This window comes from Gopherus flavomarginatus, chromosome 3 (assembly GCF_025201925.1).
Source record: "Gopherus flavomarginatus isolate rGopFla2 chromosome 3, rGopFla2.mat.asm, whole genome shotgun sequence".
In the NCBI taxonomy this organism is placed as follows: domain Eukaryota; kingdom Metazoa; phylum Chordata; order Testudines; family Testudinidae; genus Gopherus; species Gopherus flavomarginatus.
The window spans coordinates 96,731,908-96,759,697 of record NC_066619.1 but is presented as its reverse complement, the minus strand read 5'-3'; the positions used below and the strand labels follow the sequence as shown (position 1 = coordinate 96,759,697).

The following is a 27,790-nucleotide window of genomic DNA, read 5'->3' as shown; positions in this document are numbered from 1 at the left end:
TCAGAATGGCTCAACTGTGTGTCATAGGCACTGCACTACTACCAATTAATAGAGAGTCTCTATTAATAGTAGGTGCTTTGGAACAGGATAAATTAAATTCTATTTTGCTGACGATTAAATTCTGAATTAACATTAGCACAGTAACAACTATTACATTCCTAGATAGGTACGGAGTAGTTATTTTACTTTTCTTCCAAATATCTCAAAGCACTTTACAAACATGACTTAATTATCATAGCTTATGTGGCAGATGGGGAATTATTAATTATTATTATTTTGCACTAATTTTCAAGCATCTTTAAAAATCTCCCCCCTTTAAAAAACGGAAAGTCTCAGAAACCTACCTGGGCATGGAAAAATTAATGTGCACATACCCCTCTTCCCACCACCTGCCACATTTATAAACACAATTAATATGAGCATACATGTAAATCGGTACATAAGAAAGAAAATACCTAGTGGTGCTTCTTACAAGTAATTTACTTGATTTGTGCACAACTCAGGCAAGCGTAGACTCAAATCCAGTTGCCTAATTGTTTATGGAGTTTTGGCACACGTATTTTGAAACAAATCCACCCCATAGTTGTCAATTTCCCCCACTCTATTGGCATTAGTCTGTAACGCAACTCGGGTTATTGTGGTGAGGGTTTTGGTGGGGAAGAAGTGGAAATTTAGTGAAAGGGGTTGCTGTTGATATGAGCGTGGGTAGCTGCCTATCTTACTCCTATCTCCAGCTGCTGCTCCTGTGGATGAGAGAGGGGCCCGGTTGCATCATGGATGCATCTGCTCTTGATACCCGTCCCTGCCGCTGATGCAGGAGGGACTGCAGCGTGCATGAGGTGCATCTGCTGCTTACGGGGGAGTAGCCGCTTGCACCCCAGGCTAGCGAGCCGCTCAGCCCGCTTCCCTCCCGCTCCCTGTCTGGCTGGGCGAGCCAGAGCCTCCGTCTGTCCCCGGGCCAGTCATCAGGCGGGGGGAGGCGGGGCAGGGGCGGAGCAGCAGGCGGGGGCTGGCCCCGGCGCTGCGTGCCGGTGGCTGCAGAGCTGGAGGGAGCAGCGGCAGGAGGAGCGAGGAGGAGGAAGATGGTGGAGCTGGAGGTAGGAGCCGCTGAAGTGAAGGCTCGTTCCCCGGCTGGCTGCCCTACTCCCCAGGCTCAGCCGCACCGCGCTGCCTGCTGAAGGGGCCTGCGCAGACTCCGGCCGAGGTAAAGAGGCTTCTCCCTGTCAGCTCCCCAGCCAGCTGTGGGAGGGGGATGCTGGGGCTGGGCTGAAGTGAGGGGAAATAAAGGAAGGGGAAGAAATCCGGCCGGCCCCAAATGAATTTGCATTTGGTGCTGAGGGCAGGTGCTGAGCCCGCCTGCGGATGGGGGCTCGCTTAGAAGCCTGGCTGCAGGAGGGCCTGGCTGGCTGCACAGGGCTCGGGGTGTGTGTGTGTGGAGCAGGGGATGTGAGCTAACCTGGCTGAGATAGACAGGGGGATATGGCATGATTCTTCCCCTCCCCCCAGGAGCTGCTGGCAGCTGAGGATGCTGCGACTGAAAAAATGAGGTGGTGGCAGCCGCCAGCATCAGAAGTGCACAGTGTTGTGGCAGGCACTTGCTGTGTGGAGCATGCACCAGGGGGACGGGGATGGGAGACAGCAGGTTTTAGGAGTGTGTGTGTGTGAGAGAGAGAAAGAGAGAGAGAGAACACGAGATTTACATGTCTCCCTAAGCTGCAATGAAAGATACACAGATATATTAATGCCCCAGGGGCCAGGTATTGCTGCAAACAATGTCAGTAACAGTAGTAATTGTGTGTGCGGTTTTTGTGTGTGAGGGGAATGTGTTACTCTATGAACCCTTTTATGTTGATGTGTGTTGTTACTGGAGCTAATAGATTACTTTCCTTTGATTGAGAGTGTGGGAAAAGATTTGGGGGAGGGGAGTGGAGGGAGGAGACTGTAGCAACTGAATGGGTAACACATGGTCCTGGCAGAACAGGGGGTGAAGATGACATTTCCTGCAGAAGATGCTGCTGCTCTCCTGACAGCTCTTGCTTTGCAAGGAAGTTCCAGGAATAGGAGATTGAGCCCATCCCTGGTGCATCCCAGGGTCTGACACTTGCCTCTCTAGCTCTGTGTCTGAATTGGGATGGGGATGACAAGCTGGTATTGTCATATACCACTTTTAGGGAGCAGAGCCCTCTTGATCTGTTCTTGTTCTAAGCACCATCTTCATAGATCCTGGTGCAATCGAGCTGTGGCTTGGTTAAATCACACTCTCAGTCATCGCAGATATGTATATTTCACCTTCTTTCTGGGAAGCTTGGTTTTGCCAGTAGCAATTCACTGAGGCTTGTTTTGCTGTCATCATGTGGAAATCTGCATTTAGGGAGGATACTGGGGCTTAGGCCTGATGTTTCAGAAAAATGACCTGCCTTTCCACTTGTGGTTTTATTCGGCTTACTATAATGTGCGCTACAGATCTTTAACATTGTCATAACGGCCCATGAACTAAAGCAATGGGACAGAAAATGGACATGAAGGCATTGATGTTTGCCTAGCTCTGTATATATTAAGGATGAGCTAATAAGGGGGTGTGGAACAAACGAGGCATGTGTCATTAAATTCTACCCTCATTGCACATTACTTTATACCAGGTGGTTAGAACACATACTACCATAAGTATTTTAATACCTCTTTGTTAACATGTTTCATAGGGTCTCAATTAACGTGCTTTGGAAAATATTCCAGTCACAATACTTTAAATTCCACTGCATTGCTGTCAAAATCTGAACTGTGTGCCCCTATCTTTGCAGCCTGTGGCTGTCATTCCTCCAGAAACAAATACACAACATCTTGTCATCATCAGTGTTTGAGAAATAAAGGGTAAATATTTTTATAGATAACAAAAGTGAGGGTCATTTGTACCTTTCACTTAAATCTGTGAGTCAGTTTAGAAACTCTGGGTGTCAGAAATCTGCTTATTATTGTTTCATATTTCATTAATTTCCAGTGCTTCAGATGAGGCTTTCTCTGCCTAGTCAATCCATAGCACAGCTTTTATTTTTCCTTTTCTGCACTTCTTTCATTCTGATTTGGAATTTGTTTGAAATGTCAGTGTATGTAATTATCAAAGATTTTAGGGATACATTTTATATAGATGCAATCTTTTAAATGTTGAGTCTATGTTCTTATGTTAGTTCTGTGGAACTATTGTCTAAAACTATAATCTAAAAAATAATCATTATTTTTCCCCTTTCTGAAGCTCTTCTTGGCCACTTAAGAGCACGCTATTATTTCTTTTAAAAAGCATTGTTACTAACCAACTTGTGTGTGTGTATGTATATGTATGCTGAGAAGTTACATTTCTAGTAAACTGAAATGAAGGAATATGGGAAATTGTACAAATGCAATAAATAAAGCATTTTTCATCCATTTTGAGTTTTTAAAATTAATTTCTAAAGAGCAAGTATAAAGTATACTGAGAGCTTGGTTGAAAGAAAGAAGAGCAGCATTGTGTTTACTAGAAAAAAAAGCATGAAGTAATGAAGCTGTGAGTCTGAATTGGTTTGGTAAGTAATGGGTAGGCAAGGCTAGTGGTATGTTGTGAATCCTGTAATTCACTGGACTGAGTTATTGTACCTTTTTTTTTTTATTGTAGCTTGCAGCAATACATTTGTTTTTCAATAATGTGCCGTCTTCACTTAAAATAGCAGTAATGTCTTTCTGACTATTTTTCCATCTTCTAGCAGATGCAAAGGCCAGCCTTTTAGAAGGCCGTTAAAGAAAAAATATCCGTGGATTGACCCTTCAGTTATACAGTGAAAAAATGCCAGGAGAAGTGGATTTTATTGCAAGGTGCTGGTTAGATAGGAAGGAGAGCTGTTTTGAAAGGGGAGAAGAGGAGAGGCAGAAATCCTTTTTTAGGCTTCCTTCTTTCAGTTTCATAATTACTTAACTTAAAACCAATTCCACTGTATTCTGTACTTAGTGACTTCCCCCCAAATATCTAGCTATAATGGGTTTTGTAATTCACATTTCAGGAGGATGTGGGGGAGATCTGTTTAATACATTTGTTTTTAAAATTGTCTCAGGATGTATTTTCACTGTAGATTAATAGCTCTGAAGGAGCCATATGTTCTATGATACTTAGGGTGACCAGATGAGATTAAGACAATATCGGGACACATGGGGGGCGGTCTGCTGGCCGAGCGCTGCCAGTCGAGTGAAATATTGGGACAAATTGCATCCTAACTGAAGATCGGTCAGAACGAGGGACAACCACCCAAATATCGGGACAGTCCCGATTTTATCGGGACGTCTGGTCACCCTAATGACACTGGATGCAATGGTGTGATGTAGTCAGGTTTTGTTTGAAATCGCTAGAATCCCTGGAACCAAAGGTGAAAATCCTGGCATGTTCAGTTCAGTGCTTCATTCTTCTGAAACACATAAATTGAATTACATGTAGTTCACAGTGAATGGATCTTTAGGATGAAATCTTAAAAATGGTGGTCTTGTGTGCTCTATGTGGATATTAAAGATTCCATAACACTCTCAGCAAGAGAATGTTTATTCCTTCGTCTCCTTGGCTAAAATATGTGAGGACCTGATTGAAAACTATGAGAAACCCAGAGTTTGATTTATCTCTATGTGGTGTTAGTTAATTTAGGGCTCTTTGACTTCAGTGGGACAAGAAATAGGCTTTTGATTTCTCTGATGTCAGCTCTAATGCACGTCTGTAGCATAAAATGGTATTTACCATAAAACCCACAACAAGCTTCAAAAAGTTTCTGATCAGCTTGAAAAATTACACTTCTGTTTGAAAATTTTTAACCTATTATTGTTAAAAGTAACCCCTAGTAGTACTAGATCTGAAAGGGAAGAGAGGAGAAAACTATTTCTCATCTTATTTGTGTATTCAACAGTGTTTTGTGTATAGTCAGTTTCACTGTTAGTTTTCCCTTGTATCTGAGTGGGTCTTTAACGCAGCAAAAAGGCAGATATATTCAGGAAAATATGATTGTAAAACGACAAAAGTTAGCAGGAGGCAATGCACCCTACTAAGTTCACTATGGTACTGTGTAAGTTTGAGGGCAGGTTTAGAACCTGAAACTAATTCTGAATTTTTAAAAATGATTATAGATTTCAAGTTCGCAGTGTCTCTTCAAAATGACAAAACCAAGAAAAATCAAAATGAAAGCTGAAGCTTTCAACTCGCATCTTTATACCTAGGTATCACAGGTCAGATTCTCCTTCTCTTATGCATATTTTATAGTGGACTAACTGCTTTGATTTGATGGACTTAACCCAGAGTAAATCAAGAGTAAGTGAGATGGGAGCCAGGCCCTACTACGTGTTTCCAAACAATGGATGATCATATATATCCTATGTGCTGAAGTATGTAGGGTAAATATTATGATAGTTAGTTAAGAGAGATTTAACTCTGACTCCTAGCTACTTTGGATTTAAGTTAGACTCTTAATGTTACAGGAGCATGTTTTTGTGGTAGTGGTTTTATTGTATAAAAGCTGCAAGTCTTTTAATTAATATGAGGTTTGTAGGCTACTGTCTGTTCATTCACTTCCAAAGTGGAATAAAATAGATTGTGTGTGATGCAGATGGTATTGGGGTTAGGAGTGTTTGAAAACAAAGGATTGATTAATCTTGCTTCATAGTATCGATCAATTTGATAAACGAGCTGCTAAGAGCAGTGCAATAGTATTTTCTATTTTCACTATGAGAACTTATGCACATACAAGGCTGCATGTTTGTTATTTTTACTGGAAGGGCTTGGGGAAGTGTCCTTGTGCTGCTTCTAAAATGGAAAATAAGGGTTTTCCTTTTACATTTTCCATGAGTAATGAATATGGAGACTTGCATGATGGTGATGGCATTTCTCCTAATTCTAAAACAATATTCCTATGTTTTACTGAAGTTGAAACAAGGAACAAATATCATTATAGAGTCATAGAAATGAGGGATGGAAAAAGACATTATAGGTCACCTAGCCTATCTTCCTGCCAATACAGGATTGTTCCCCTTTTACATTTTCCATGAGTAATGAATATGGAGACTTGCATGATGGTGATGGCATTTCTCCTAATTCTAAAACAATCTTCCTATGTTTTACTGAAGTTGAAACAAGGACAAATATCATTATAGAGTCATAGAAATGAGGGATGGAAAAAGACATTATAGGTCACCTAGCCTATCTTGCTGCCAATACAGGATTGTTCCCAACAGTACATTTTCTAGTGCTTGATCTAGTCTGGTTTTAATGTCTTGAGTCAAAGGGCTTTCCCCACTTCTATTAGACTATGGCAAACTCTTCCAAGAGATCTAACTGTAAGCAAGCTTTTCTTGATAGTCCGTGGGATTGCGTAATTTAGACAGGAGACTAATCAGAAGGGATAAGATAAAAATATATAAAATAATAAATGGTAGAATGTTCTCCCTGTCTCATAACAAAAGCATATGGAGACGTTCAGTGAGATTAAGAAAGGTGGTAAATTTAAAACTGATAAAAAGAAATACTTTTACCCACAATGCATGTTTGGACTGTGGCACTCCTTGTTGCAGGAAGTAATTGAGACGAAAAACTTAGAAAGATTTGAAAAGCGGATTGAACATCAATATGGATGACGAGTATTCAGAGCTAGTGGTTACATACATTTTGGTAGAGATACTAAATCTCATGCTTCAAGAGTTTAATCCTTAATAGTTAAAGACTGGTTTTGGAAGAGTTTTCAGATGAGGAGCAGATTATTCCACATCCGCCTTATGTGGTTTCTTTTTCTTTCCTCTGGATCATTGGCTGCTAGTCACTGTCAGAGACTGAGTAGTGGAAAAGATGGACTGTAAATCAGATCCAGTCTTGCAGTCCTATCTTCCTAAGTGCTCCTTCTCTTACTTTCATATCGTTACTCTTAGCTTCACTTCCATTCTACTACTCTAACTTAACTTCTTTTATCACCAATAAAGATTCTGCTTCCTGCTTGAAGTTGACACTTTCCAGGGAAACTTACATTAAGACAATCCAAGACACATCCCTTGCAAGGCCCATGTTGTCTTGTCCCTGCTGTGTCCCTGTTCCATTTGAAGTGGTGGGAGCAGGGCCCACCTACACAAGAACCACCTGCTGGGGGCAGACGGCTTGGCATTACTACTCCTTGGATGGACTAGAACAGGGGTTGGCAACCTTTCAGAAGCGGTGTGCTGAGTCTTCATTTATTCTCTCTAATTTAAGGTTTTGCGTGCCAGTAATACATTTTAATGTTTTTAGAAGGTCTCTTTCTATAAGTCTATAATATAACTAAACTATTGTTGTATGTAAAGTAAATAAGGCTTTTAAAATGTTCAAGAAGCTTCATTTAAAATTAAATTAAAATGCAGAGCCCCCAGGACCGGCGGCCAGGACCCAGGCAACGTGAGTGCCACTGAAAATCAGCTTGCGTGTCGCAAGCTGCCTACTCCTGGACTAGAACCTCTCTCATTCCCTGCCTATCGCTCCCTGTCCCATTCCTGAGGATGGAGGACATGAGTCCCTCTGTCCCAAGTACAGGATTCTCCCTGTGTGTGGGAGAGCTCCCAACCTCTTGCCATCAAAGCAGAAGGCCCTCTATGGTGGGTCATCTGAATGCCCCAATTGAGGGCTCTGAGTAGGGAGTCACCCAGCTACTATCACGTCATCAGAGTCCTCTAATGGGGGGACGGAGATCACCCCAACAGCCCTCTGCTCTGAGGTTATGGTAGACTCCCTTCCAATTCTTGCTTCCCTAGTGGTAGCTGGGCTCTCCCCATCTTTGCCACCCTACCAGCAGCAGTGGCAGTCAGGCCTCCTCTCCCCAGTGCCTGAAGAGGAGGGGGAGCAGGAACAGCTGAGGTTCCTCTTACACTGCTGCCCAAACAGCAGTGACTACCCGAAGGCTGAGCCACCGGAAGATTAGTGATGGTGATCAGCTCTGCACCCACTGCCATCTGAAGAGCCAGAGTCATCCCCGCCTCTAAGGTAAGCAGAGCTGCAGTGGGAAGGGCTGCCCCATCAGGATATCTCGTGGTCCTGCAGTAGATGTGTCATGCTTTAGGGCAGTCTGCTCTTCATGGGCTCCAGGCTGGTGTGATGACATTACTAGGATATAATCACATTAGCTCCGTAGCCAGGAACTCTAGACACCAACCCTGCTTTCAAGTACTTGTAGGTGGCTATCACGTCCCTGACCCTCTCCATGTTATCCTCGGTTCCTTGTTTACCTGCTAGGAATGTTTGCTCATAGGTCAGCTAGTCAAAAAAGAAAAAAGGAAGAAAAATATCACTGAAATTTTAGAAGGAGCAAACTTTTTTTCATGTATTTTTCAGTTTGTTTTGATGAAATATACTTTGTTTTTAACCAGGTCTGTTGTTTCAGTTGTAAGGTTGTTGGGGGCAGGTATTCTTCCATATTGTGTGTTTGTATAATGCCTGATGCAAAGTCGCCCTGATCTCAGATGGGACCTGAGGTGCAACAACTATATAAATAATAATCAGTCCTCCTTAGACCAACTAACTGGAATAACAGAAGGATTTTAAAATCAATTAACAGGAATATATAAAAGAGCTCAAACAACAATAGATGCCTGCCTATAATACATGGAATACCCAAACTCAACTACTTAGTTCTTTTATTCGTATCTACACAAGGAGCATTTTGCATTTTTAACACATTTTAAAACCCTAGGGCAGGAAAGCCAAGTTGTTTTTTAACGTGTTATCTGGTCAAGGTAAGCCCTAGCAGAGGGAAACGCAACTCACACTGTCTACACTAGGTTGTTAACACTTATTTGCCAATACATTTTTAAAATGCACCTTTTATCATAGTCTAGATAAGTCCTTTGAAGAGAAAGGTGAAGTTAATGAAAATAGAAGAGACACACTCAATATACAGAACAGAACTTCTGAGCCTCGTTGGAAGAATGGAAAATCCCAAACCAGTGATCTGCTTTTTCTGAATGGAGTCCAGAACAACTGGATCAGCAAGTAAAAGCTTTAAAAATACAGCCCATGAAGTGGTAAATGTGGCTATGAAAGGTGGCCCTCACCTCTGACCTATAATTATAAGCCTACAAAACTTTAAAGATAAGCCATCTATTTTACAGACTGTCAGGGGAAAGAAACAAAAAGCTTACTTATTTAGAAGGGAAAAACTGACATTTCCTCGGGATTTTTATCACGTAAGAACATAAGAATAGCCATACTGGGTGAGATGGAAGGTCCATCTAGTCTAGTATCCTGTCTTCTGGCAGTAACCAATACCAAGTGCCTTGGAGGGAATGAACAGAACAGGTAATCAAGTGATCCATCCGCTGTTGCCCATTCCCAGCTTCTGGCAAACCCCTTCTTACACTAATGGGGTGGCTGCATGCAGAACACAGGAGGTATTCAGGGTATTAGATGTATTATCTTAGTCTCAGTAACCCTCATGATGGTTAAAAGAAACATCAACTTTCATGTTTTAAAAACCCTGAAGAAGTTCTGAATTTTGCAAGAACTTAAGAGCAGAAAAACTCAGTTAAAAAAGTCTTGGGGCAACTTCTTGTGTTAAATTAATTGTGGTTTGAAATTAAAATTACAATGCTATTTGTTAAATGAAGGATTTAAGCAGTTAATTTTTCTTATTAGTTATATGGTATATGCTTAGCTTCAGTGATTGCATTTTAATTAATAGGGAACTTCTCTGGTAATATTTGTATGAGTACCTAATTTTATGGTCCTGACTGAGAGAAGCTTACGCTATCCCTATGGCCTATGTACTGAATAAGGGGATCTATGGAAAATATCACTTATCTTCTTTTCATGTAGATAGAACTCAGGGAACATTTTCAATACTGTATACTTTCATTATGATCCTGATGTTCCTTACTGTTGATCTTTCCACCTGACTAAAACTGCAAAGTAGGGCTAAACTCAGGTTTCGACTCTCACTCAAGGACATGGCTTGCCTTGCTGATAATGCCTAACATTTAAAAGGTTCCAATGACATAATTCAGATTTTTTTTTCATGGTTAATTTTATTTAATGTTAAACAAAGTGAGTACATTTCATAGGTCTTGAAAAACTTGCTATCCTAGAAATATACTAAGACTATCTGTTAGCTTGCTTCATTATTTTATTATTGACAAACAGCTGAGATCCACTAAGAGAGTATTACTGTATACTTAATAATATTGGTTCAGTTATAGTTTTAATGCCTGGACTTCTGTTCTGTCCTTAACCATGACCTTATAATAACCAGTCTTCTCGCTTTACCCTCAGCAGGGTACTGTATATAGTTTTAATGCGTGAAAAACATTAAATTTAGACTTTTCATTCAGTGATTCAGGTGGCAACCTACTGGTTACTCAGTAATTTAACTGTGGGAGGGGAATCTAAGAATTTCTTGTCTTTATATTTCCTCCTAAAGACAGAGTGGGACTGGGACATGTATTTGCTGCACACTGTGCTACTTGGTGAAGGGAAGTAGCCATATTGGATACATCAATTTGTTCTCACTGGGGTGGTTACTTCAGTTTATTGTAGGTGAAGAGGGACATTCTTTTGCATCCTGGCACACTGGGTATATGTATGCCCTTTCTGCATATCTTGATTTTCTGTTAGATTTATAATTAATTACTCTTACCTAATACACAATGAATTCTTTCTTAAAGGATATTTTAGTGCTGTGTTAAAGGCCAAATTAGATAAAGTAGCCAAACATTTTGGATAATATTAAGCAATATTGTGAACTAAGTGACAGTGGGAAAGTTGCCACACAGTTGTTGTAGAAAATGTACATTAGAGGAATAAATACTATCCAAAATAGCACTTCTACCAGTGCAGGTATCTTTCGAAAGGAAATTGGAATCTCTGCAGCAAAAAAATGATCAGTGGTACTTTCCAATAAAGTGAAGCTCAAGCTGAAGAAATTCAGTTGCATGATGACAACTTTATTGCCTTTAGGGAACAATCCGCTGTCATACACCTCGTTTTTTTTTTTTATTTATTTTTTTGGGGGGGAGGGGGAGCTAATTGTATGCTTTCAAAAATGTCCTTGCCCTTGTATTTGTAGTAGTCCAAGCAATATAAGATCAGAAGAACTGACTTGAAAAAAAAAAAGCTACGATAGCTACTATCACAACTTAGGACAACTGCATCTGTTTTCACCCTCTACAGTCCAGCAAAGGCACCCAGCCTAGGCTCCAGGCTCTTCAGCCGTCACCTCTTTTGAGTGGAGACACGTGTCTCTCTCCCTTCTGAGTGGAGTATTTCCAGGCTGAACAATTCCTTGCCTTCACTGTGTTATTCCCCAGCAAAAGACAGACTGTCCTACGCCTTCTTTGCTTCTCCCCTCACAAGACAGTGCCAAAGGTAAGTCACCACACAACCCTTTCTAAGCAAACACATTTATTCTTAAGGTGACAGCATTACAGAGAAAACTTATTAAAACAATAGAAGAGCCTATGTCCATGCTAATAAGCTTACCAGAGATTGCCTAAACCTCACCAAGGGTTCTGGTTGGTGATTAGTCCTTCAAACCCCACACAGGGTTTGATCCTGTGATCACAAGTTCATCACAGCTTCAGCTCGGAACCAGCATGCAAGTCTTATGACTCCTCAATGGGACAAAACCTTCCAACTCCTCCCTAAGAATTTTTCCCCAAAGGTCCTGTCTGTTTACTGGATCAGAAAGAAGGCCCTGAGTCAGTTTTAACTCAGGCCATTTAACCAAAAATCCATTCTTTGTCTGTTGTTTCTTAGAGAATCTGGTTTAAAACAGTATATGCAAGCCTTGCTGGAAGTAGCGGAGGTGTTACAACCTGAGTGAATGGGCCTAACCACTCACCATTGTTCTTAGTTCCTGGAGGGCTGTAGTCCCCGTCTCTCATGGAAATACATACAATCCTTCAAAAGTACATATCCATTGGCATTTTTGTACAATGAGCTCCTAAAATACTTCACTCAGTAAGGTTTGTCCAGGATATTATGTGTGTCAAATGCATTTTTTAAAGTTGTATTAGGAAAACAACAAATGCAGATGAACTCCTACTGTAACACAAATATGCAGTTTTTTGGATCACCTAAAAATCTTGCTGACTACAGAAGAACAAAAGTACAGTTTGAAGTAGAGATATCAACAGATGAAATTTAAAATGCTATAAGAAACCTATGAAATGGCAAATCTCCAGGACTGAAATGGTTTTCTTGATGAGTTCTGTAAATCTTAACACTATAAACCAGTGTATTGAATACTTCACATGCTCTGTCATTCCTTTGAACAGAGAAAATTGTCCAGTTCCTGTTTGGAAGTCATTGGAAAAACATAAAAATCCAGAAGACAGACAATACAACCCAGTCAGAAGAGGTGCCCCTAGGCACCCATCAGACAAGAGACTTCTTAAAAATTTTCCATGCTGGTGGTTCCCAGTAGCATTCAAATATCTGGGGTACAAATATTGCCTAGTTTACCTAAAGTAGTAATGCTAAATTTGCATCCCCTTAGTACATCAGTCCAGAAATTTTACAATTTAAGTGACATGCCGTAAAGTCATTTACCCTTACTTTGAACAGCGTGAAAGAAACAAGTGAATTTTAATGAGCTTACAGAAAGAGAGAATATGCTGCTTATGGAGAAAAGATGAACAGTACAAAGAAGAGACCTCTCTAGACAATTGCATTAGCAACTTAAAGTTATGCTGGTTTCCCAGGGGCTTTCCATTAGTGTCACCAAGTGAAGAAGAGGCAAAGCACCAATGTAGTTTGGTGGGAAGGAAATTAGGGTTGGGGGTTTCAGTCCAGCTACAGTATTTTGCAGATTCTGTGGAGGGGAACCCTATCGTAAAAGCATGTTTTGTGGAGGTGTCTCTTCATTTACTTTCTTGAAAAGAAAGTAAGCAGGTAGAACCCTGTGAATTTGGCTGTACTAATTGGGTAAAATGTCAGTGAGCTTTCAAGGCTGTGTATGTATTTCTGCAGTACTTACTGGTAGCATTGCAACTAGAATGTTTACATTCAGATGGAATAAAACCCTGATGTGGGTCCCTCACTTGCTGGTCAGTGCTACTGAAGATCATTTGTGTTCAGGGTATTATTGAAGGAAAGAGAAGAGTGAGACTGAAAAAAGGAATAGGCTATTTACAGTTAAAACTTATTTTGTCTAAGTCCCATTATACAAAATTTCTGTGTTCATCATGGTAAAAAAAAAAAAAAAAAAAAAAAGACCAAGTGTTATGGCAATGCAGTAATTTTAAATGTTAGGTCAAAGGTCATTAGCATCTTTCTGACAGTGAAACCTTCCCCCCAATTTTTAGTACAGAAGAGTGTCTATGCTCTGATAACCATGATTAGTTTTGAGCATAGGTATTGCCACTTTGGGACCTGCCTCTATTAATCCAACCCTGCTCTCCAAGTTAAAATATAAAAATTACGTGGAACTGGGGCTCGGAGAAACGTCATGTCCCCTTGTGTAATCAAACCCCTCCATCTGTTCCTTTTGGTTGCCATAGTGTTGTTCTGGTAAACTACTACCTCCCACACTTGGTGGTATTTATCATTAGGCTTGGAAGGTTTCAGGTTTTGTTTTTTATTAATCAATTATAATAGAAATGTACAAGTAGGAAAAGTAAGAAAAATGCTGTCTGAGAATTCACAAATTAGATTTAAGGTTATTTACTTTGTATATTTTGACATGATGTTGACAATTTGTTCCTTAATGGTTATAAAGCTTTAACTTTTTTAATCTCAGTATCTGCCGTCATTAAATAATTGTTTGACCCCTTGTAATTTCCTGCAATTGTGAAAATTTATTTGATGAAAATGCTTAAGAATAAACTGTTATCTGTCAAATATAAAAAAAAAAACAAATTTGCCAAGCCTATTTGTCATAGAGCACCAGACATGTTGCCAGTGCTGGAGAATACAGGAAGACACAGGGTATGTCTACAGTATGGGATTATACCGATTTTACAGAAACCATTTTTTAAAAACAGATTGTATAAAGTTGAGTGCACGCGGTGACACTAAGCACATTAATTCGGCGGTGTGTGTCCATGTACTGAGGCTGGTGTTGATTTCCAGAGCGTTGCACTGTGGGTAGCTATCCCATAGTTCCTGCAGTCTCCCCCGCCCTTGGAATTCTGAGTTGAGATCCCAGTGCCTGATGGGGCAAAAAACATTGTCACGGGTGGTTCTGGGTACAGCCTCACCCCTCCCTCCGTGAAAGCAGCAGACAACTGTTTCGCGCCTTTTTTCCTGGGTGAACTGTGCAAACGCCATAGCACGGCAAGCATGGACGCTGCTGAGCACAAGACAGCAATCATGGACGTTGTAAACACCTCGCGCATTATCGTGCAGTCTATGCTGAACAAGGACCTGCAAAGCCAGGCGAGGAGGAGGCGGCTACGGCAGCGTGGTGACGATAGTGATAAGGACATGGATACAGAATTCTCTCAGACGGCAGGCCCCTGCGGTTTGGAGATCCTGCTGGTAATGGCGCAGGTTCTAGCCATTGAACACCAATTTTGGGCCTGGGAAACAAGCACAGACTGGTAGGACCGCATAGTTTTGCAGGTATGGGACGATTCCCAGTGGCTGCGAAACTTTCGCATGCGTAAGGGCACTTTCATGGAACTTTGTGACTTGCTTTCCCCTGCCCTGAAACGCCAGAATACCAAGATGAGAGCAGCCCTCACAGTGGAGAAGCAAGTGGCAATAGCCCTCTGGAAGCTTGCAACGCCAGACAGCTACCAGTCAGTCGTGAATCAATTTGGAGTGGGAAAATCTACTGTGGGGGCTGCTGTGGTGCAAGTAGCCAAAGCAATCATTAAGCTGCTGCTACAAAAGGTTGTGACTCTGGGAAATGTGCAGGTCATAGTGGATGGCTTTGCTGCAATGGGATTCCCTAACTATGATGGGGCTATAGATGGAACTCATACCCCTATCTTGGCACCGGAGCACCAGGGAACCCAGTACATAAACCGCAAGGGGTACTTTTCAATGGTGCTGCAAGCATTGGTGGATCACAAGGGATGTTTCACCAACATCCACGTGGGATGGCCAGGAAGGGTTCATGACGTTCGCATCTTCAGGAACACTACTCTGATTAAATGGCTGCAGCAAGGGAATTACTTCCCAGACCAGAAAATAATAGTTGGGGATGTTGAAATGCCTGTAGTCAAGTATCAGAGGGGTAGCCATGTTAGTCTGGATCTGTAAAAGCAGCAAAGAGTCCTGTGGCACCTTATAGACTAACAGACGTTTTGGAACATGAGCTTTCGTGGGTGAATACCCACTTCACATGCATCTGACGAAGTGGGTATTCACCCACGAAAGCTCATGCTCCAAAACGTCTGTTAGTCTATAAGGTGCCACAGGACTCTTTGCTACTTTTGAAACGCCTGTAGTTATCCTGGGGGACCCAGCCTACCCCTTGATGCCATGGCTCATGAAGCCATACACAGGCAGCCTGGACAGTGGTCAGGAGCTGTTCAACTACAGGCTGAGCAAATGCAGAATGGTGGTAGAATGTGCATTTCACAGTTTTTAAAGGCGCGCTGGCACACATTACTGACTCGCTCAGACCTCAGCCAAACCAGTGTCCCCTTTGTTATTGCTGCTTGCTGTGTGCTCCACAATCTCTGTAAGAGTAAGGGGGAGACCTTTATGGCGGGGTGGGAGGCTGAGGCAAATCACCTGGCCGCTGATTACGCGCAGCCAGACACCAGGGCGATTAGAAGAGCACACCAGGAAGTGGTGCGCATCAGAGAAGCTTTGAAAACGAGTTTCATCACGGGCCAGGGTATGGTGTGACTGCTGTGTTTGTTTCCCCTTGATGAACCCCCCACCTTGATTAACTCATTCCCTGTAAACAATCCACCCTCCCCCTTCGATTACAGTTTGCTTAAGGAAATAAAGTCACTATCGTTTAAAAATCATGTATTCTTTATTAATTCATTATAAAAAAGAGGGGGAGAGAACTGACAAGGTAGCCCGGGTGTGGTTAGGGAGGAGAATAGGAGGGAAGGAAAAGGCCACTAAAGAAATTTCAAAGTAATGACAGCCTTTTGGTTGGGCTGTCCACGGGGGTGGAGTGGGTGGGTGCACGGAGCCTCCCCCCACGCTTTCTTACACATCTGGGTGAGGAGGATGTGGAACATGGTGAGGGTGGTTATACAGGGGCTGCAGCGGCACTCTGTGATCCTGCTGCTGTTTCTGAAGCTCCACCAGATGCCGGAGCATGTCCATTTGATCACGCAGCAGCCCCAGAGTTGCATCCCGCCACCGCTGATCTTCCTGCCTACACCTCTGATCTTCCTGCTGCCACCTCTCATCTCGAGCGTCCCTCCTGTCCTCACGTTCACTGGCATCTTTCCTGTAATTTGATACCACATCCTTCCACTCATTCAGATGAGCTCTTTCATTGCGGGTCACTTCCATTATTTCCGAGAACATTCCGTCTTGTGTCTTTTTTTTTTTTTTCCACCACCTTATCTGAGATAGCTTTCGGGATGGAGTAGGGAGGTTTGAAAAATTTGCAGCTGCATGAGGGAGGGAAAAAAGGGAGAGAAGTATTTAAAAAGATACATTTTACAGAACAATGGTCATACTCTTTCACGGTGAACAACACTATTCACCTTACATAGCACATGTGATTTGACTACAAGGTCGCATTTTGCAACTTAATATTGAGTGCCTGCGCCTCTGGTGTTAGAGATCTCACAGTCGCAGGTCCGGGCAGCAGAATTCGACTTGCATGCAGCCATTTTAAGCCATTGTCTTTCGGCTTCTGCAGCCTTCATATACACAGTGCCCTCCTTTCCCAAATACCAAGCAAATCCCTTTCAGTGCTGCTTCTTTCCTGTTAACATGCAGCAGCAGAAACCACCCCCCCATCCAATTCTCTGGGATGATTGCTTTACCCCTCCTCCCCACCGCGTGGCTGGTAGCAGGGAAGATCTCTGCTACCCAAACGCGAAAAAGCTCAGCTCCAATCACCTGCCCCCTTCCCCCTGCTTGGCTACCTGCAAGAAAGGATTTCTTTTAAGCAACAGGCAAACAGCTCAGTAGGAATGGCTATCTCTGTCCCTTTAATTAAATTCTGGAATTTCAACCAGGTTACCATGAACGATATCACTCTCCTGAGGATAACACTGCGAGATAAAGAACGGATGTTGCTTAAATGCCAGCAAACACTGGGACCATACGCAACTAGGCTTTGTCATGCAGTGATACCAGATTACTTGCTACATGCATGGCGTGGTCAAGTGTCCTACCATGGAGGACGGAATAAGGCTGCCCTGCCCAGAAACCTTATGCAAAGGCTTTTGGAGTACCTCCAGGAGAGCTTCGTGGAGATGTCCCTGGAGGATTTCCGCTCCATTCCCAGACATGTTAACAGACTTTTCCAGTAACTGTACTGGTCGTGAATGCATCCAAAGTCCTCAGGGCAAATTAATCATTAAAAAACGCTTGCTTTTAAACCATGTTTTATATTTACAAAGGTACACTCACCAGAGGTCCCTTCCATGGCTTCGTTGTGTGGGATAGTGGCTTGGGAGGGTTGGGAGGGTAATTCCGTCAGGGTGAGAAAAAGTTCCTGGCTGTTGAGGAGAACGGAGTACTGTGTGCTGTCTGCAAGCTCATCCTCCTCTTCCTCCTCCTCATCTTTCCCGTCCGCAGAATCCTCAGGCATGGCTGAGATTACCACCCCCACCTCAGAATCCACGGACAGGGGTGGGATAGTGGTGGCGGACCCCCCGAGAATTGCGTGCAGCTCAGCGTAGAACTCTGCCCTGGACTCAGAGCCCGGCCCTGCCCTGGATCTTCCATTTGCTTCTTTGGTTTTCTGGTAGCTCCTTAACTTTCACACGGCACTGTACTGAGTCCCTGGTGTGGCCTCTCTGCATCATGGCCTTGGAAATTTTTTAAAATGTTTTTTCATTTCGTCTTTTGGAACGGAGTTCTGTTAGCACGGAATCCTCTCCCCATACAGCGATCAGATCTAGTACCTCCCGTGCGGTCCATGCTGGAGCTCTTTTTCGATTCTCAGGAGACTGCATTGTTACCTGTGCTGATGAGCTCTGCGCGGTCACCTGTGCTGGTGAGCTCTCCACGCTGGCCAAACAGAAAATGAAATTCAAAAGTTTACGGGGCTTTTCCTGTCTACCTGGCCAGTGCATCTGAGTTCAGATGGCTTTCCAGAGCAGTCACGATGCACTGTGGGATACCGCCCGGAGGCCAATACCATCGAATTGTGGCCACACTAACCCTAATCCGACATGGCAATACCGATTTCAGCGCTACTCCCCTCGTCGGGGAGGACTACAGAAATCAGTTTTAAGAGCTCTTTATATTGATATAAAGGTCTTTGTTGTGTGGACGGGTGCAGGGTTAAATCAGTTTAACTCCTGCTAAATTTGGTATAAACACACAGTGTAGACCAGGCCATAGTCCCTGCCCCATGGAGCATACAGCCTAGGCTTGAACTTTACAACTCTGAAGTTTGTTTAACTGTTTGCCATCGAATTCACCCACTGAATCTCCTGGGAAAATCCCAAACATCATGGCTGCAACTTCTTAAAAATGAAATTAATGGAATCCGTGATCATCTTGAGCAGGTATAATATCAGGATGCACAAAGCTCTCCCACATTCTGACTTGCTAAGGAGTAAGCCCCTAGCTAGAGTCTGGTATACAGAAAAAGTGGATGGGCTATCCGTGAGATGCTGGGGCAACACACCAACGTGAAAACCAGTCTCCATTGCAGGGTCCTGGATTGTTTTCTGATGAAGATCTCCACCCTTCATGATAATCGGTGGGTAGCAGGTGTCAGATAAATGTGAACTCTTCCTATTTCCTCTGTCTGTTAAATAGGATCTGTCTCTTACCACAGCACATTGACTGTTTTGCAAAAGGATAATGGGAAGAACGTGGTACACTGAACCTTCTGAAGCCTCTGGGTTTTTGGATTCTCCTCCGGATTGGTATCTCCAGTGCTTGTTCTTAACTTTACTAAACAATAGGAAAGTGAATTCATGTGATTCTTAGCTGTTTCACTACTGCCCACTTGGTTTTGAATAGCTGGAGTTGAACTGACCAGAAACATGCCAATTTCAAACTGCTGCTGCTGCTGGAGAAAATAGAAGCGGCTGTAGAAATAGTTTAGAGTTCTGTTTGCAAACTCAGGAAAACACCACCAAATTGGTTCATATTTGCAAGTTTAAGATAATAATAATAATAATAATAATTATGTCTCCTCTTCTTCCCCCTCTTCCCACGCTCAGATGCCTGGAAGGGAAAGTTCCTACTTGCCATTGATGAGCTGAATTTTTTTTTCAGGTTCTGCCTGACATAATTTATCTCTACTTGTAAGCCACAGCACTGTAATGTAATGAATAGATATTATATACCAGAGATTTGTTAAGGCTGTATCCTTATCTTGATGCATAGCCTCAGTAAACTTGCCATGCACTAAAAAGGTCCACGAAGGAATCTTCCCTATTATGACAAAGAGATGCCTCACAGCTGCTACTGTAGCCTTGGGGCAGCATTATCCTCAGCTTTTACTGACCTCCTTCCAGAAGGAGGACAAGTTGGTGGATTAAAGTTTTCATGAATTCACCAGCACTGATTTCAAGCCTCCCTCTGAATTTCACTCTCCTCAGGGCCCTTTTAAAGGCTCGGTAAGGTCAGCAGTCTTCATCCCTTAATTTTTAGCCTTTATTTAAAAAACAAAAGTAGAGCTTTAAATTTGTTACTCATAGTTTCCATTTCTCTAGTTTTATTCCTTTTTACCCAGTGATATAGAATGAAAAATCTGACTTTTCATTCCTCACTGTATTCTCCTTTGGACTGGCTGTCAAGTTTGCTTCTCAGAAATGGGTTAGAAATTTTTCAAATGGTACTTCTAGCCATTGCTGCACATGATCACAAGATTTAAATGTGCAGAGTGCCTCTGACCTACTAGGGCTAGAAAGGCAGTACAGATTCACATTTTATTCTACTTCTCTTGTATTTGGAACCATAACATCATTGCAGGTACTCCAGAGATGTTAGGACAGCAGATGTAAGAGGAGATTAGATAAATTAGAGAATTAAATGAAGCCAGAAAAGTTAGAAACAGTACTTAAAATTAATTTGTTGTGTTTATTGCTCGGGTTAGAGTTTATATATGAATTAGAGCAGGGACAAAATAAATTGTGAAAAAGTGCTGATAGGGTAAGGATGGTGTAGTGACTAAATCACCAGACTGGTAGGACATCTGGGTTCTGTTCCTGGCTTTGCACAGGTGTTCTTTTGGAACCTTAGCAAGTCAGTTAAGTTCCCTGTGCCTTATTTTCCTCATCTGTGAAATGAGGATACAGCTTACCTACTTCGCAGGGGTTCTGGGAGGCTTAAAGGCTTGCATAATATATTGAGAGCCTCAGAATTGGAGTTTATGCCATTGACTTCAGTGGGGCCAGAATTTTACCCACAGATTGCAAAGTGCTGTCATTGTTGTTTTCACTTTTTCTTTTTTCCTCATGGGGAGGATGTTTCTTCCTCCTCATTTACCCTTATTCCAGCCTCTTGAACTTCTTCCTAGCTTGTTTATATGACCTGAAAAGTCCACTTGTAAGTAGGAAACTTTCCCTGTGGAATGTGTTTGTTATGAGGTGAGGATGTGAGAAACAGGCAAAGGAAGACGAGAGAAGCTGTAGAGATCTCAGAGAAGTGTGTAGAGGTGGTTGGTTGTATTTGTTTTATTTTGTACATTTAATTGGTTTAAAAATATTCCTGGAAATCCTGTAAGAGTTCTGGACTGGGTTACAAGTAAGAGAAGCACTAGTGACAAAAGCCCTGCTTCATGGGTTACAATTTGGGAGCTACTGGCTTAATGTGTCTAAATGAATCTTTTTGTCCCTTTTTGTGCTAAAGACTTGGCAGTGTGTGGTTGCCACTCTGTAAAGCTTTGCTATCCAAAATAGAAGAGCATCTGTTCCATATTCTGTAGCATTTGGGACGTGTCTGTTAAATAATTCAATTTTTCTGGATTAATATTTTTGATATAATGAGGAATATATCCAGCTGGACAGCACGTGTACACATTTGAGTGTTGGATGAATCAGATGGTATGAACTTTTTCTGTGTTAGCTAGGAAACTTTTTCAGTGACTTTGTAGAAATAGAGAATCCCATTGTGACAACATAAACGTCATTTCTAATGTTGTCATCTAATCAAGCTAACTGTGTGGCCTGTTGCACTATTAGGTAAATAAGGAAGTTCTTGCATTGTTATTACTGTGGTTGTGTATGTGCTTGATACTGCAGTGGGCAAGATTTTATTGATTGCTACCAGTGTTCTGGTAATGTATCAAAGTCTACTAAACCTTCTTTTTCCTCTTGTACATTTTGTACTATTTTAGAAGAGAATAATAGTGGTCATGAGCAGAATTCAGATTATTATTCCTACTTACAAAAGTGAAATTCACAAAAACAATGTTACTAAATGATGTAACTTAAAAAAAAGGTAAATATTGGAGAGTCAGAACATTTGTAATTAAGATGCTAATATCAATCATCTCCTAGATTCTGGCAACACTCTGCCTGTAGGCATTTGACATGTTTCCATGTGTTTGATCTACCTTTCCATTTCAAAGACTCCTACTGTCATGATTTAGACCATATATACTGGCAGATGAACTGCCATTCACTGATTGTTTACATCCCAGATGCCAGACCTTCCTCCAGTTCTGCTGAGAGACGATCACACTGAGCCTCATCCTGTTGGACAGTGGTTTGGCCATAGAGAGTCTTTCTTGCCTTTGCATATGTAAAACTTCCTGCTTAAGCTTAGTGCTCCCAAAATAATCAGTGTAAACAACTGGAGAGAGAGGGTATGGAAGAGGGGGGAATAACCCTCCAGGTGTCTCTGGGCAAAGAAGAAGCAAATCAGACCATATGAAGGACTTTCACTTTGCTTATGTTAAATCTTTGTAAAGTGATACTTTGGCAGTAAGTGTTGCATAAATGCTTAGAAAAATAGAACGCTGTACTCTGCATGCTCCCAGTATGGACTGGAAACCTCAACACTGTCCTCTTGACCAGTCCAGTATGGGTCAGTTCCCATGTTTCCAGTCAGGTTGAGCTCCACTTTCTCCCAAAACCTCTACATAAACTAGATACCCAGCTCATGAGGCCTCACCGCTCTCCCACTAATGCTGGAGCTCCTCCTGCCCCTGCAAAGGTGGTGGTAGGTTAGAACATTAACAAAGAAACAGTTTTGTTCAACTCTTTTAATTCAGATATTCAGTAGATCAGACATGGTAAGTTTGGGTGCTTTTTACATATCAACTGTTGGGCAAGTTTGGCTTGTAGATGAAAGGTTTCCAAGGGTAGGGGGGTATGAGTTAAAATTGGTGTTGGAAACTTAACAGCAAATTTCCTAATTTTCTAGCATTAAACTTTAACATTCTATTCATCCCTTTTAACAAAATAAGTATTTATTCTTTTGTATCCATAACCTTTGGTTTGTATCTTTATAACATTTTTTTGTCTGGGAATAGTCTTCTGAAGTCTTCTTAGAGGATAGGGTGGTTCTAAGTCAAGTATGAGAAGACTGAATGTTTAGGCCAGTAGTTCTCAAACTTTTGTATTGGTGACTCCTTTCACACAGCAAGCCTCTGAGCGCGATTCCCCCCACCCTGCTTATAAATTAAAATATTTAACATTATAATAAATGCTGGAGGCAAAGTGGGGTTTGGGGTGGAGGCTGACAGCTCGTGACCCCCACGTAATAATCTCATGACCCCAGTTTGAGAAACCTTGGTTTAGGCTGATTAGACACATCTCCTTTCCCCCCAAGCCTTCAGTCTACTGCTAAAAGGACTGGAAGAGGTAACTGTGGACATGTGAAGGGGAGAAATCATTAGGAATGGTGGGAAGAAAAAATATTGAGGTGGGAAAGAAGCATCCTGACTAAGATATATTAGACTCTCTAGGGAAATAGTCACCCTAGGGAAGTGGTTGAAGCAACATTGCTAGAGAATTTAATACTAGACTGGTCAGACCACTGGAGAAAATACAAAGAACAGTGTTCAACTGAATGACCTAATAGGTCTTTTCCATCTCTGCTGTCTGTTATCAGGGATGATTTTATTGTGTTTTATAAGACCTTTGTCACCAGATATCAATACAGAGTTGCAGTGGTTGGGTTTTTCCATGAATTACGTGCCTTTTGTTATCTCGTGAATTATCTTCCATTTTAGTTTTGCTCTTGAAAAATGTTGGTTGTTTGATTCTAGAATCCGAGTGCTGATGTAATTTGTTTTTGTTGTTCTCTTGATTTATGTATATAGTTTTAAACTTTACTACATTTTATTTAAAATACTAGGACTTTCCATTCTGTCTAATGGAGATTGCAATAGTACGGATAAGTCAGAAAGACATCTAATTGGGGATTGTGGATCTTGCAATGCTGGTGTAAATAAAATCAGTGGCATTCTTGGCTCTGTGTATGTATCGCTAACATTTTTATAAACACCTGTTGGCATCCTATATGTAGTCCTGTGTGCACCTCTTGTCCCCTCCCCATTTTTTTTAAGTATGGAAAAATTAGAATTTATAGAAAGGCAATTTAAATTATAAGGAAAGGACATACAATGAGTAACTAAGGGAGCTTAATTTACATAGACTGGATGAAAGGAGATTAAAGGGAGACATGATAATACTGTTCAAATGCCTTCAAGGAAATAATATCCAGGGTGGAAGGGGATTAGTCACGTTTTCTGAATGTGGTAAGACAAGGAATGATGGCCTAAAGCTGAAAATGGGTAGAGTTTCATACTAGACACCTGGAGAAATTGTTAAGATGAAGCTAAATTAGGTGAAACAATACTAGGTCTTATGTTGGGAAATGATTTGTAGGATGCAAGTGGTCAGATTAGATTAGCTGAGAGCTTTGCGGGCCCTAGCCTCTCTGATCCTATGGGCATTCTCCAGGTGGTGGGAAGGGTACATTTTACTAAGTATGTAAAGTTTGTCACTGTTATCTCTGTGTGTTCATTAACGTCTCCGCTGAGTGACGTGTGCCAGTTTCCCACAGCCATCTGTCTATCTTGGTTCTTTTGCAGCTACCTATCACCATAGTATCTAAGCTCCTGGAGCAGAGTGTGTTACCTTTTGAAGCAGTTTCAGCCCTATTAGTCCAGGCTTAAAAGACAGATACTAAGCATCAAGCTCAAATCTGTTGTGAGGTAAAGTAATGAACTACAACTAGGCTGCTGGCTTGGCACCAGCTGTAATAAAAAATGAGGAAATAGTTCTAGAAGATTTTACTACATTGGCCAAGTCCATAAGCATTTTTAAAAAATGAAACAACTTGATTTTTCTTCCATCTTCAAGCATGTAGTAATCTAACAGATTCTGATAAGGTTTTTGCTTTATATGCACCAAAGAGGGTGCTGCATGTTCCAAGCCAACAGAGGGTGAAATGTTGCATACTTCAGAACAAACCAGAATTAATCTGGAGTATGTAAATAACACAGAAATAGTTGTGTTTAAAACCTCCCCTTTGCCTTTTAAAACTTTGTAGGAAATTAGGTTGCCAAACCAAATAATTGGAGACAGAAGCAGTAGGGTGATTTTTTTCCCCCATTATTGGTAGCGTTGGAGGGATCATGTCTAGGTTGGAGAGGATAGTTCAGTCTCCTGGCTCATACTGTCCTCAGCCCCTTGTAGTAGGTCACTGACTCACTGCTGCGGAGCCTCCTGCTGCTCATCTGAGAATTAGCTCAATTCCAGTACTCGGAGCACCCCCTGCTGGCCAGCGTCTCTCCTGCCTCAGGCCTCCGTGTCCCTCCCGGACCCGGTGCCCCTTACTTTGGGATTGTGCCCACCACAGTGCCCCCACACTCTGGATCTCCTCTCCCAGGGGAACCCCCAACCCTCTAAGCCTACCTTGCCTCAGTAGCTACTGCCAGTCATCATCTAGCCCCCTTTCTCTAGGGCAAACTGCAGTCCATAATGGCCAGTCATCATTGGCAAGGGGATTGGACCATCTGCCTCTGCCTAACCCCGGGCTGCACCTCTGCAGCCACAGTATCTTCTTGGACCTTTAACAAGGCCTCAGCCTGAGGAGTTGCCAGGCTGGAGCTCCCCAACTCCTCTTGCCTTTCCCCAGCACTGCTCTGCTTCCAGTACCCTGTGGTCCCAAGCAGCTAGGTCCTTCCCACTCCAAAGCTGGAGTGAGACCCCTCATCTCCTGGCTCACAATCCCTCTTATCAGGGCCAGCTGTGTCCTGATTGAACTGACCACACCTGTCACCAGCTACCTCGCCAGCTTCCCTCAGCTGCTCTTAATCCCTTTTCTAATTGGGCCCCAGCCATAGCCCTCTGCAAGGGCTGCTTCTAACCCCTGCTGTCCTGGAGTGCAGCAGCCGCCCCACTACACACCTCCACTGAGATTGCCAGCAAGTTTGCCACCTGTTGTGGTGGTGATTTTTGTGATGTGGGAGTCTGCTTAGTGAGAATGGGGTAACTTTTTTCATATAATATTTTTATTTATTGATAATATTAAGTCTTTCAATCATATTTCACACATACCATACCTTCCCTAAATTGTGGTCCATAATTGAGAAAGTTAAAGTGGAAAATCAAGGTGTGACCTACAGTTTTGTTCGGTATATAGCTTCTGGAAATCTTAAAGGGGTTATGTGTAGTAACCCTTCATGTATCATGCAGTGTAGGACTAGTCTTTTTTTTTTTTTTTTTTTTCCTATGAGTATTTTGTGATTGAGAAACACCATTGGGTACATTATCAACTCCAAAACCCTGTCTGTCTGAAAATGCATGATCAATTTTTTTTGTTCGTTTGTTATGCATAACAACCAAGATTAATATGATTCAAAGATATGAGGGTCTTTTTTCAAATTATTTGGTGCATTTGACAGCACTTTGTATATAGTCAGTTTCACCTGTTTGTGTGGGTCTCTTACACAGTAACGATGGAGAGGAAAACATATTTAGAAAAAGGAAAATGATTGAAAAGCTCACAAAAATTGGCAGGAGTACTCAGCCAGGTACTCACTTGTTAGTATTTGAAACTCACTTGTTAAATTTCAGATTCATGTATTCAGTAAACGGGAAGGGGGCCGAAGCTGGGCCTGGCAGTGGAGCTCCAAGTAAAACATGGGGGTGCTGCAGCATCCCTCGCACTCCTAGTTCCTGTGCCTGTGTTGTGAACTTGTTAACAGTTAAACATTTAACCGATACTATTTTAAGTTTAAATGGTTACATTTTTTAAACACTGTTTACATCCCTATTCAAAATTATAAGTGGAAAGTCTGAGAAAGATGTAGTATCACCTTGAGAACACTACATAGCCCTTGAATTTAGGTAATAATTTTCAAGGAGTCTCTGGCTAATTTTTCTCTTTGTGCATCAAAACCCATAAGCAATGAGTTGAAGATGCATTGTAATTTAACATCTGGGGAAAACAGCTGATTACCTTTAATTTCAATTATTTTAAAGCAAATGTCCCACATGTAAACATTTAGGGTTTTTGGATTGTAATTATTTTGTATTTTCTGTTTTACATTTTCACTAATTGCTTACTTTAGAAGCTCTGGTAGAAATGCCCCACAGAGTTCAGTGCATTAGTATTTTCAGAGTAATGAATAGGCCAGCAATGCACAATATTATGGAGGGTTCTGAATAGCAGCGGAGACTATGCTTTTAAGCAATGACATCCAGAAGCATTGAGATGGAAATTAGTGAAAGTGAAGGGCATTATCTACGTTATTTGTTCTAAATTTAGCTAACTCTTCACGAAGTAAAATTTCTTTCCTGATGACCCCAAATTTATAAACTTTGGCAACAATGCATTAGTGCAGGGGAGGGAGGGGCGCCACAAAGCAGGGTGCAAACTATGGCCCATGGGCTGCATCCGGCTTTAAACCGGCCCTCGAGCTCCTGCTGGGGATCGGGGTCTGGGGCTTGCCCTGCTCCGGCGCTCCAACCTCAGAGCAGGGTTGGGGGCCACTCTGTGCAGCTCCCAGAAGCAGTGACATGTCCCCGCTCTGGCTCCTACATGTGGGGCAGCCAGGGGGCTTCACTCCACACATTGCCCCGGCCCCAAGTACTGCCCCTGCATCTCCCATTGGCTGGGAACTGCGGTCAATGGGAGCTGCACGGGTGGTGCCTAAGGACAAGGCAGAGTGCAGCAGAGCTGCCTGGCCACACCTTTGCGTAGGAACCAGAGAGGGGGACATGCTGCTGCTTCTGGGAGCCGCTTGAGGTAAGCGCAGCCCAGAGCCTGCACCCCTGAGCCCCTGCCCCCGCCTTGATCCCCCTCCCGCCCTCCAATCCCCTCAGTCCCAGCCTGGAGCACCCTCCTGCGCCCCAGAGCCCTCATCTCCAGCCAACCCCAGAGCTTGCACCCCCAGCCAGAGCACTCCCCCCCTACCCAACCCCCTTGCCCTAGCCCTGATCCCCTTCCCATCCTCTGAACCCCTCGGTCCCAGCCCAGAGCACCCTCCTATACCCCAACCCCCTCATCCCCAGCTGCACCCCAGAGCCTGCACCCCAGCCAGAGCTGTCACCCCACCACACCCCACTTTTCCTGCCCCAGCCCAAAGCCCCCTCCCGCACCTTAAACTCCTCATTTCTGGCTCCACCTTAGAGCCTGCACCCCCAGCCAAAGCCCTCACCCTGCCCCCACTCCAACCCCAATTTCATGAGCATTCATGGCCTACCATACAATTTCTATACCCAGATGTGGCCCTTGGGCCAAAAAGTTTGCCCACCACTGTATTAGTGGGTG

At 42.6% G+C, this 27,790-nt stretch overlaps 1 protein-coding gene across 3 annotated transcripts in view; it reads left to right on the top strand.

Moving 5' to 3' along the window:
- Positions 1 to 1,022: 1,022 nt before the first annotated feature.
- The window catches only part of APBA1 (amyloid beta precursor protein binding family A member 1), a 157,151-nt gene continuing 130,383 nt past the window's right edge, over positions 1,023 to 27,790 (top strand). For 2 of the 3 annotated variants that reach the window (XM_050944158.1, XM_050944156.1), the window contains exon 1: positions 1,023 to 1,204. The gene's annotated coding sequence lies outside the window, so the exon portion shown is untranslated. The remainder of the gene's footprint in view (positions 1,205 to 27,790) is intronic. The other variant, XM_050944157.1, reaches the window with a different exon arrangement.